The sequence below is a fragment of the Ailuropoda melanoleuca genome, chromosome 2, assembly GCF_002007445.2.
Source record: "Ailuropoda melanoleuca isolate Jingjing chromosome 2, ASM200744v2, whole genome shotgun sequence".
Taxonomy (NCBI): domain Eukaryota; kingdom Metazoa; phylum Chordata; class Mammalia; order Carnivora; family Ursidae; genus Ailuropoda; species Ailuropoda melanoleuca.
Window position 1 is genome coordinate 60,056,480 of NC_048219.1, and position 9,262 is coordinate 60,065,741.

General features: G+C 43.8%; 1 long non-coding RNA gene across 2 annotated transcripts in view; it reads left to right on the forward strand.

Moving 5' to 3' along the window:
• LOC105238984 overlaps positions 1–3,271 on the forward strand; it is a 25,919-nt gene extending 22,648 nt beyond the window's left edge. For both annotated transcript variants that reach the window (XR_004623301.1, XR_002143355.2), the window contains one exon: positions 660–3,271. This is a non-coding gene — a long non-coding RNA (uncharacterized LOC105238984). The remainder of the gene's footprint in view (positions 1–659) is intronic.
• The last annotated feature ends 5,991 nt before the right edge of the window (positions 3,272–9,262 follow it).

The following is a 9,262-nucleotide window of genomic DNA, read 5'->3' on the forward strand; positions in this document are numbered from 1 at the left end:
CCTGGGATCGAGCCCCGCATCAGGCTCCCTGCTCAGTGGGAAGCCTGCTTCTCCCTCTCACACTCCCCTTGCTTGTGTTCCCTTTCTTGCTCTCTCTGTCAAATAAACAAATAAAATCTTTTTAAAATCTTTTCTAAAAAATTTTTTTTTAAATGAAGACTAACAACAAACCAGAAGTGTTAGGAAGAATTTCTAAGGAGCAACCACTCTCTAGATCTATTAGGATGTAAATGAAATGATGAGGTGCCCTCCCCCACACAGTCAAGTATACAAGTATAAGGAGACCTTGCCACGTATGGAGAGCTTTTTCTAAAATGCTCATAGCCATGCTGCTCAAGGGGCCTGTTCACAAAGGGCTTGTGAAAGCCCAGGAAAGACCCTGTTTTCTGAGGATAAGGTATGTACTTTAGCAAGTTGGGGGACACTCATGCCCTGGCTGAACCAGTGTCTCTGGGCCTGTGGGGAACCCAGAGCCAGGGACCCCAGCTATGAGGGGTGAAGGCCTGCCTCGGGGTTCTCTCACGTCACTATCACCACCTTTCCCACTCACTCACACATCAGTATATACACAGGTCAGAGATTAAGGAGCAGCTCCTTCTCACCAACCCACCAGTGGTCCGTGTTTCTGCCTTCACCATTTTGCCTCCAACCCTTCGCAGGTGGCGGAAGGAGAGCCTCAGGACAAGGCAACACGACAGGGCAGACCCCGGTCGAAGCCAGGCTCCTCAGGGCGGTGGGTAAGTAGGAGGGCTGTCACCACATCTCTGGGGAATGTGCTGGAGGCCAGCCTGACAAAGAGAACGAGAAAGCTGCCAGGGGAAGGTGAGGCAGGTCGCTGTCAAGCCATCAAAAAGTGAAGTGGTCTTTAGGAAGGCCAAGGCCAACCCACAGAGCTGCCGGCCAGGATGAAAGAACACACGGACCTGTGGCTAAGGGCAGGAGTGACCCGTCAGCCCGAGATGATGGCCTCTGCTCTCCAAGGACGCTGCCGAGTGGCTTTTCAGACCCCAGCACCACCCAGGTCCCCGAGTTCTCCAGCCTTTGCGCGCTCGAGTCTGTTGTATTGATGGGAGCTAATTAGTGCTGAGGCCGACTCCAGTTCATTTCCACCACCTCATTACTTGTTTGACTTCTGGGCTGACGCCAAGGCACAGACATGGTCATTGCCCCTGCAGAGCGGCGCACACGGGCCCTGGGAGGCATGCTTCGGCGTGCCACACGCTCCCAGGCATGCACACGTATTTACACGCACGCACGCGTACTCACCCGTACACACGCTCACACAGGGCTCGCCCATGCGCAGACAGCGCCTGTAAGCCGGCACACACTCGCTCACGCGGGCACACACAGCTGCCCCCGCGGCGGCTCGGCTGGGCCAGGCCTCTGCCTTTTCGGTGACGAGGGGGTCTCTAGGAGAACTTCAAACCTGCAATTACCTCCGCCCGCCCTCCTGTTCCCCTGGCCACTCGACACCCATGCTTGCGATCTGTAATTCATCCCTACATCTTAGGCCTTTTTCCAGCCATTGTCAATGGAGTGGGAGACCTTCCAACCCTCCGTCTCAATGAAAATCAACTGCTGTAAACCCAAGCTCCCGTGAAGTTCCCGGGGCCTGGCCTGACTTGGATTTTAAGGAGTGCTGCCGCCCTCCCTGCCTGTGAATCAGGCTGGGCTCCAGACGGGGCGGGGAAGCCCTCTAGTGGCCAAGGCTGATGTGACAACAGCCGTTGAGGGCTCTGGGATGCTGCAGGAACAGTCCACTCTTCTTAAGGACATGGGGAGGGCACCACGGTCCATAAAAATCTTCACAGCCGAAATCCTCCCTCTCCATCACCCCCAGATCCTTCTACTCAGCAGGTCCTATCAATTTCCCTTCCGAACAGCTGTCCCCGTTGGCCCACCCTCGCCCTGCCTTATCGCCCACGCGTAGCTGGGCTGCAGGGGACTGTTGACAGGACCTCTGTGTCTGATCCGTTATGCACCTCGCTGCCAAATTCATCTTCCAGACTCTCACTGTTGGTTTTCTATGTTCTCTGTTTAAGACTTTCAGACTTCCCCACTGTCTCTAGGGGTGACCCTCAGAAGGGAGACGCCCTTGCTGAGACACATTTCGCTGTCTCAGAACAGGTCGAGCAGCATTTCCCCACATGGTCTGGAGAGGCCGACGCTCTTCCCTACACCGTGCTAGTGTTGAACCACGTTTATCGAGGTGTCGTAACTGGTGGTACCCTATTCTTCAAATGTAGAGGGCTGAGGGAAAGATGGAGAACCACAAGTCCTCCGGGCAAAAGTTCAAACATCTCAGCCCTCCACAATCTGGCCTCGAATTCCCTTTCTGGCTTTAGTGCTATAGTACAGTGTCAAGGTTACGGACTAGAATCAAACAGCCTGGCTTAGAATCCCAGGTGTACCACTTATTAGCTATGGGCCTGTATGGAAAGTTCTAAATCCTTAGTTTCTTGGTGGGGTTGTTGAGATGTTAGTGAGGTTGCCTGTGTATGAGACTTAGCCCAGTGTTGCCACACGGTCAGTGCTCACTTAAGGACAGCTGTTATTAGCACTCCTCTGTCTACAAGCCGACTGCTTTGCTCGCAGGTCGGGCACATGCTTGCATTTTCCATCTCTGTACCTGGGCTCTTGATGCTTTATTTGCCTGGAATGTCCCCTCCTTCCTCTCTAATGTCAAGACTTTACCTGTTCTGCTGAGCCCAGCTCAAATTTCTTCACCTGCTTAGAGAACTGAGCTAATCTTGGACTTATGGACCTCACACATTATCTCTTGTGAGAGGAAACAAATACTTTGTGATAGTGCACCGTATAAACTCATGCATGTGTGTTATAGACAAATGTGTGGGATATTTGTGCAATCATTCTGAAAAATAGATAAAGCCTTATAATGGGTGTTCATGCATTACTGGAGTAGTTATTCAAATTGTTTTAACATTTTACTTCTCTGCGTAACTAGATTATAAATGCCATGAGGATAAAAGCTCTGTTTTATACTTATATTCTCTGTAGAACATACCTTACATGATACTTTCACTATGTTAGGCACTTAGTGTTCACTTAATTAAGAAGTGACTATATCTTTTATAATAGTAGTAACATATATCCTTGTCCCTTAAAGCGATTTTCCATTCATTATCTTATAAGCTTTGATTATCTCACTTCTACGACATCCCTAAAAGAAAAGCAAAGCCTAGACCTATTTCATAGGGAATTTCTTATTGGAAGTCTTGCAAGCAAGTTTTGTTCCTTATATGTGTTACATCACAATAACACAATCTCTAAATGGAAAGTTAACTGGGTCAAAAAGGGTGGGGGGAGGTAAACTTTTTAAAGTATGCTTGTACCATGTTTATTTACAAATCCTTTGGAATTTAGCCTATAAATTATATTCTGGAGTCTAAAAACACTTTCACTGTAAATTTCAAAAATAATTGGTATCCCACGATGAGATACCACTGCACACCTATTAAAATGGCTAAAATGTATGTAAAAACCAAAGTTGACAATACCAAGTGTTGACGAAGATGCAGAGTGACTGTGCTGGTGGACTTGCACGATGCTCTAGCTGTTTTAGAAAACACTTTGGTAGCTTCTTACAGAGTTAAAGAAACATGACCCATATGACCAGCAAACACATGCCTAGGTTTTTACCCTAGAAAACTGCACACTTGTGCTCACACAAAAACCTATACACTAATGCTTATAGTCAATAAGGATAAAGAAAGGATTAGTAGTTTCCAGGAATTATGGGTAGGAGAGGGTTTGGCTACACGCGTGCAGCATAAGAGAATTTGAGGTGGGGGCAAGGGATGAAAATTGTCTATATCCTGACTGTGGTAGTGGTTACACAAATTTATGCATATTAAAAGGTCATAGAACTATAAACCCAAAAAGTAAAGTTTACTGTATATAAATATAACAGAAAAACCATATTTTAAAGAAAACTCAGAAGTAAAGTTCAGGAAAAAGTGAATGCTGTCAATGAATTCAGTAGAAAGATATCAATCACCTATTATGTATAAGGCACTGCCTGGGGTAGGCAAGAGGGGAACCAGAGCCCAGTGATAATGCGGTTTTAGGAGCATTACCTTTGAAATCAGCTAGAGCTAAGATTGAAGCCCTGGTCTATCTCTTATGAAATGTGTGTTCTTAGGGAGGTTATCTAACGTTTTTGAGCTTTAGTTCAAGAACATAATAAAACACAGAATATAGACACAGTAAGAGGTTGAAAAATGATTACTATTATTACTACCATAGCATTGTTAATGCTAAAGCTGGGGATATCAGTAAAAATGATGTCTCTGGGGTGCCTGGGTGGCTCAGTCGGTTAAGGTCCAACTCTGGTTTTGGCTCAGGTCAAGATCTCAGGCTTGTGAGATGGAGTGAGCCCCGTGCTGGGCTCCACGCTCAGTGGGGAGTCTGCTTCTCTCCCTCTCCCCGTGCTTGTGTGTGCTCTTTCTCTGTCTCTCATAAGTAAGTAAATAAATAAACAAACAAATAAACAAAAAAAACAAATAAATCTTTTTTAAAAATGATGGCTCTACCTTCAAAATATACCCAGAATCTAGTCCGTCTCAGCACTGCCACTGCCACTGCCCTGCTCCAAAAGCCACCATCACCTCCCGCAATAGCTTACTAACTGCTCTCCCTGCCCTCATCCTACAGCCTGTTCTCAACCAGCCACCAAAATGATCTCTTTAAATTGTAGGTGCGATTATGTCACTCATCCACTCAAAACACTGCTGTGACTCCCCATGTTGCTCAGAGTAAAAGAAGTCCTCCCTGTGTCTTCAAAGACCCTGCATGCTCTCACACTGTTTGTCTCTCTTACATTATCTTCTATTGCTTCCCCTCCCCACTCTTCTTCGTCTTCTTCTTCTTTTTTTAAAGATTTATTTATCTGAGAGAGAGAGGGAGAGAAAGCGAGTGGGGGTAAGGACATAGGGAGAGGCAGGGAGAATCCCAAGCAGACTCCCTTCTGAGCAGAGCCAGACCCAAGGCTCAATCCCATGCCTCTGTGATCACGACCTGAATCGAAGAAACCGAGTCTGAGGCTCAACCAACTGAGCCACCCAGGCACCCCCACTCTTCTTCTTCCACACTGGCCTGTTACCCTGACTTGAACACACACAGCCTCTGTTAACAGCTTTTGCACCGGCTCATCCCTCTGCCTCAAATGGTTTCCTCGTGCCTGCACTGCTCACTCCCTTGCCTCCTTTGTGACTTTGCTCAAATGTCACCTTCTCAAAAAGGAAGAAAAAGCCTATCCCAACTACTGTGTTTAAAAGTTCAACCTGCTCCACTTTCCCCCAGCCCTAACAATCCCCCTTGTCTTGCCCAACTTTTCCTTTTCCATATGTCTTATCACCTTCTCTATAACAAAACCAAACATTGGCAGATGGTCTTCTCGTAAATTGCTTGTGGGAGCGTAACTGGGTACAACCACTTTGGAAATCTTTTAAAGATTTCAAAATATTTAAGTCTTCCAAATTTAATGAAGGATTTAAAAGTCTTTAAATCTTTAAATGTAAAGAATTTCTATGAAAGCTAAGAATATCCTATGCTGCTTGTATATGTAAATCCAACAGAAAGGAGTGCCAAAAGGCACATATTAAGAATGGTAAAAGCAGTTTTATTCATAATTATCTCTGAACTGGAAACAACCCAAATATCCACAGTGGAGTGGATAAATAAATCATAATATTTTCAAGCAATGGAATAATACACAGCAATAAAAAATGAGTGATGATACTCTCAACAGCATGAATGAGTCACAGGCCTAATATTGAGGAAGAAACAAAAGAGAATGTTGTATATGATTTATTTGATGTTCAAGAAAGGCAAGGACTTTAATGATAAAATCAAAATGGAGCTACTTATTTCCCTAATGGGGAGGTAATCTAATCTCTCTGAAAATAATGATAATAATATCCATCTTGCAGGCTAACTGCAGGAAATGTATCTTTAACATCTAGCACCAGATCCTGGCACAGAGTTTTGCTAACTGAATGATAGTTTATATTCGTGTATGTTCTTGATTTACAATAGTTCAGTAATTGGCAAGTAGAAGGTAGTTTTAGGATACCCAACACAAAGTTTCAGTTGTATTTATATACCATTAGTTGCCTCCCAATAGCCATCCCCCTTTTTCTTCTTAATAATAGAATCTATATTTTTGTTCCAAGAAGCCATATACCCAGTCCAGAATGACGAAGCATGACTAAGCCAGCCATGGACCTCCCATGCTCCTTTGCCAGACCCACTTTCCCAATTCCCCCTTACACCTAGAGATGTCCATGTGCCCAGTTTGGACAAATGAGACCTAAGAGGAATTCTGATGGGAAACTGTTTAGAAAAGATTTGTCCCCCTTGCTAAAAGGAAAGGGGTAGGCAACATTCTCTCACTGCCCGGTCCCCCCATTTTCTGCTTTTGGATGAATGATATATGGAGCTATGGCAACTGCCTTTTGACCATGAGAATCAGAGAGAAAATGACAAATAGCCCCAACTTATCAGAATTAGCAAATCACCTACCTTCAAAGTTTTTGTTCTATGAATTATCTTTATTATTTACACTCTATTATTTAAGCCATTGTTAGTCGAGTATTCTGTTACTTCCAGCTAAAATCATTTCTATGACTATTCCTTATAGAAAACAAGCATGCAAAAGAGAATGCTTACAATAATAATTAGGACAACTTACCATGCTCTCTTTAATTTGCCCAATGTCTGAGCACAACCCATCCCTTTCATGGTCCTTCTGAGTCTCCTCCTTGCCAGTTTACTAAAACACTTTCACCTTCTAAGGCAAACACCTTTCAATGGCATGTGAACACACTAATGAGGTCAGTAACTTTCCTTAGGCATTGAAGCTAAGGAATGAAACTTAAAACATAGGAAATTCTCTTTGATTGCTGAATTTGTTGGAGGGTAGCCAACTGCTAAATGCTGGTGGGGGCGCATACTAGCCTGCATTTGCCCACAAGCACCCCAGTGCACCAATGCTGTGCNCCTAATGAGGTCAGTAACTTTCCTTAGGCATTGAAGCTAAGGAATGAAACTTAACATAGGAAATTCTCTTTGATTGCTGAATTTGTTGGAGGGTAGCCAACTGCTAAATGCTGGTGGGGGCGCATACTAGCCTGCATTTGCCCACAAGCACCCCAGTGCACCAATGCTGTGCATGTGCATGTGCTGCGAGGAGGCGGCTCACTCAGGACTCATTACCGTGTGGCAGGCAGATTTATCTTGAAGTTAATGACATCCCATGGCCCTCATGTGCCCACACCTCTTTCAAGGCCCTGTTTGGGGCCCAAGCAATGTGTTCACATGGTACTATGCTTTTGCAAAACTTGAAAGTATGTTAGCCACAATCAGATAAGACCTCTGTCTCTTTCTCTCCGACTCACCCTCTCTTGCACTTGCCCTTCTGTAGGGTGGTGTTAGAGAGACCATGGGTTGTTTGGGATTCAGCTAAAGGGAAATTGAGTTGAAGATCCACAGAGTTTGGGTTAAGAAGGTTATATTTATGTGGTTTACTTTCACATCTAGTTAAGTTATTGCTAGCTATTCTGGTGCAGGAATGGCTTCTGGCATTATTCCCGCTGCCCACTTGGGCAATGCCAGGGGTCAAATTGCAATATGAACATGACCTATTGCACTGGGCATTGAAAGTATATGGGTATTGAAGAAGAAACAAGTTTCCAAAGTGATGAAGCAAGAAGATAGTCTGTGAAAAATTCTGCCAGGCTTCAGATATGTGAGATTATAAGGATTTGATTCTCACACATCCCAGTCAAAACAAAAGTTCTGTCCTGCCAGGCATATACTCAATAAGCCCTGTATACAGTTATAAGCCCACAATATTCTTTTATGTAAATCACACAAAATAGAACTTACCAGAATTCCTGTGCTTGTGGGGCACAAAGCAACACCAGTTTTATGGTGACTATGTTTGTTTAGTCGTGTACTTTAAAAATCCAATATATTAGGGGTGCCTGGCTGGCTCAGTCAGTAGAGCACCCAACTCTTGATCCAGGGTCAGGAGTTCAAGCCCCACGTTGGGAGCGGAAACTACTTTAAAAAATAAAAATTAAAGTTAAAAATTAAAAAATTTTTAAAAACCCTGGGGCGCCTGGGTGGCACAGCGGTTAAGCTTCTGCCTTCGGCTCAGGGCGTGATCTCGGTGTTACGGGATCAAGCCCCACATCAGGCTCCTCTGCTATGAGCCTGCCTCTTCCTCTCCCACTCCCCCTGCTTGTGTTCCCTCTCTTGCTGGCTGTCTCTATCTCTGTCGAATAAATAAATAAAATCTTTAAAAAATAAAATAAAATAAAATAAATAAAAAAATTTAAAAAATCCAATCTATTGGATCATGTCCTGAATAGGATAGCAGTTTTAAACAAAATGAGATAAAAAATTATCCATCAGTGGAGCACAACAACAACAACAAAATCACTCTACATATTTGTAAATAAAGCAATGTATATAGTATTAAGAATAATATGATTACATGGGGCACCTGGGTGGACAGTCAGTTGTCATCCCACTCTTGGTTTTGCCTCAGGTCACGATCTTGGGATGGTCAAGCCCTATGTGGGGCTCTATGCTGAATGCAGAGTCTGCTTGAGATTTTCTCCCTCTCCTTTTGGCCCTCCCCCAGCTCTCTCCCTCTATCTCTGAAATGGATATATAAGTCATTTAAAAAAAAAAAAGGAATAGGGTGCCTGGGTGCCTCCATCAGTCAAACATCTGCCTTTGGCTCAGGTGATGATCTCAGGGTCCTGGGATTGAGCCCCGTGTGGGTCTCCGTGCTCAGGGGAGAGCCTGCTTCTCCCTCTCTCTCTGTCACTTCCCCTGCTTGTGCTTTCTCTCTGTCTCTGTCAAATAAATAAATAAAATCTTTAAAAAAATAAAAAGAAGAATGTGATTACATAATCAAGTAGCTTAATGCAATGTGGGGTTTTTTTTAATGTATTTTAATTACTCCTCTGTGCCTTAATTTCAATTATCTTTTATATTCATTCAGAATTGTTGATCATATCAAAATTCAAAAGAAACTGTAGAGGTATGTGTTTAAGACCATTCATTCATAAACACATTATGTGATTTTTCTGGAGTTTTGATGTTTGCGGTATTGCCAGCATCTTAAAATTTGTGATTTGTTATAATTTTTTTCTCATTCTGGGTAAATATTTGTTTTTATACTCAATTTTGTTTTCCTAATTTTTCATTTATTTCCTTAAAGAGTGCT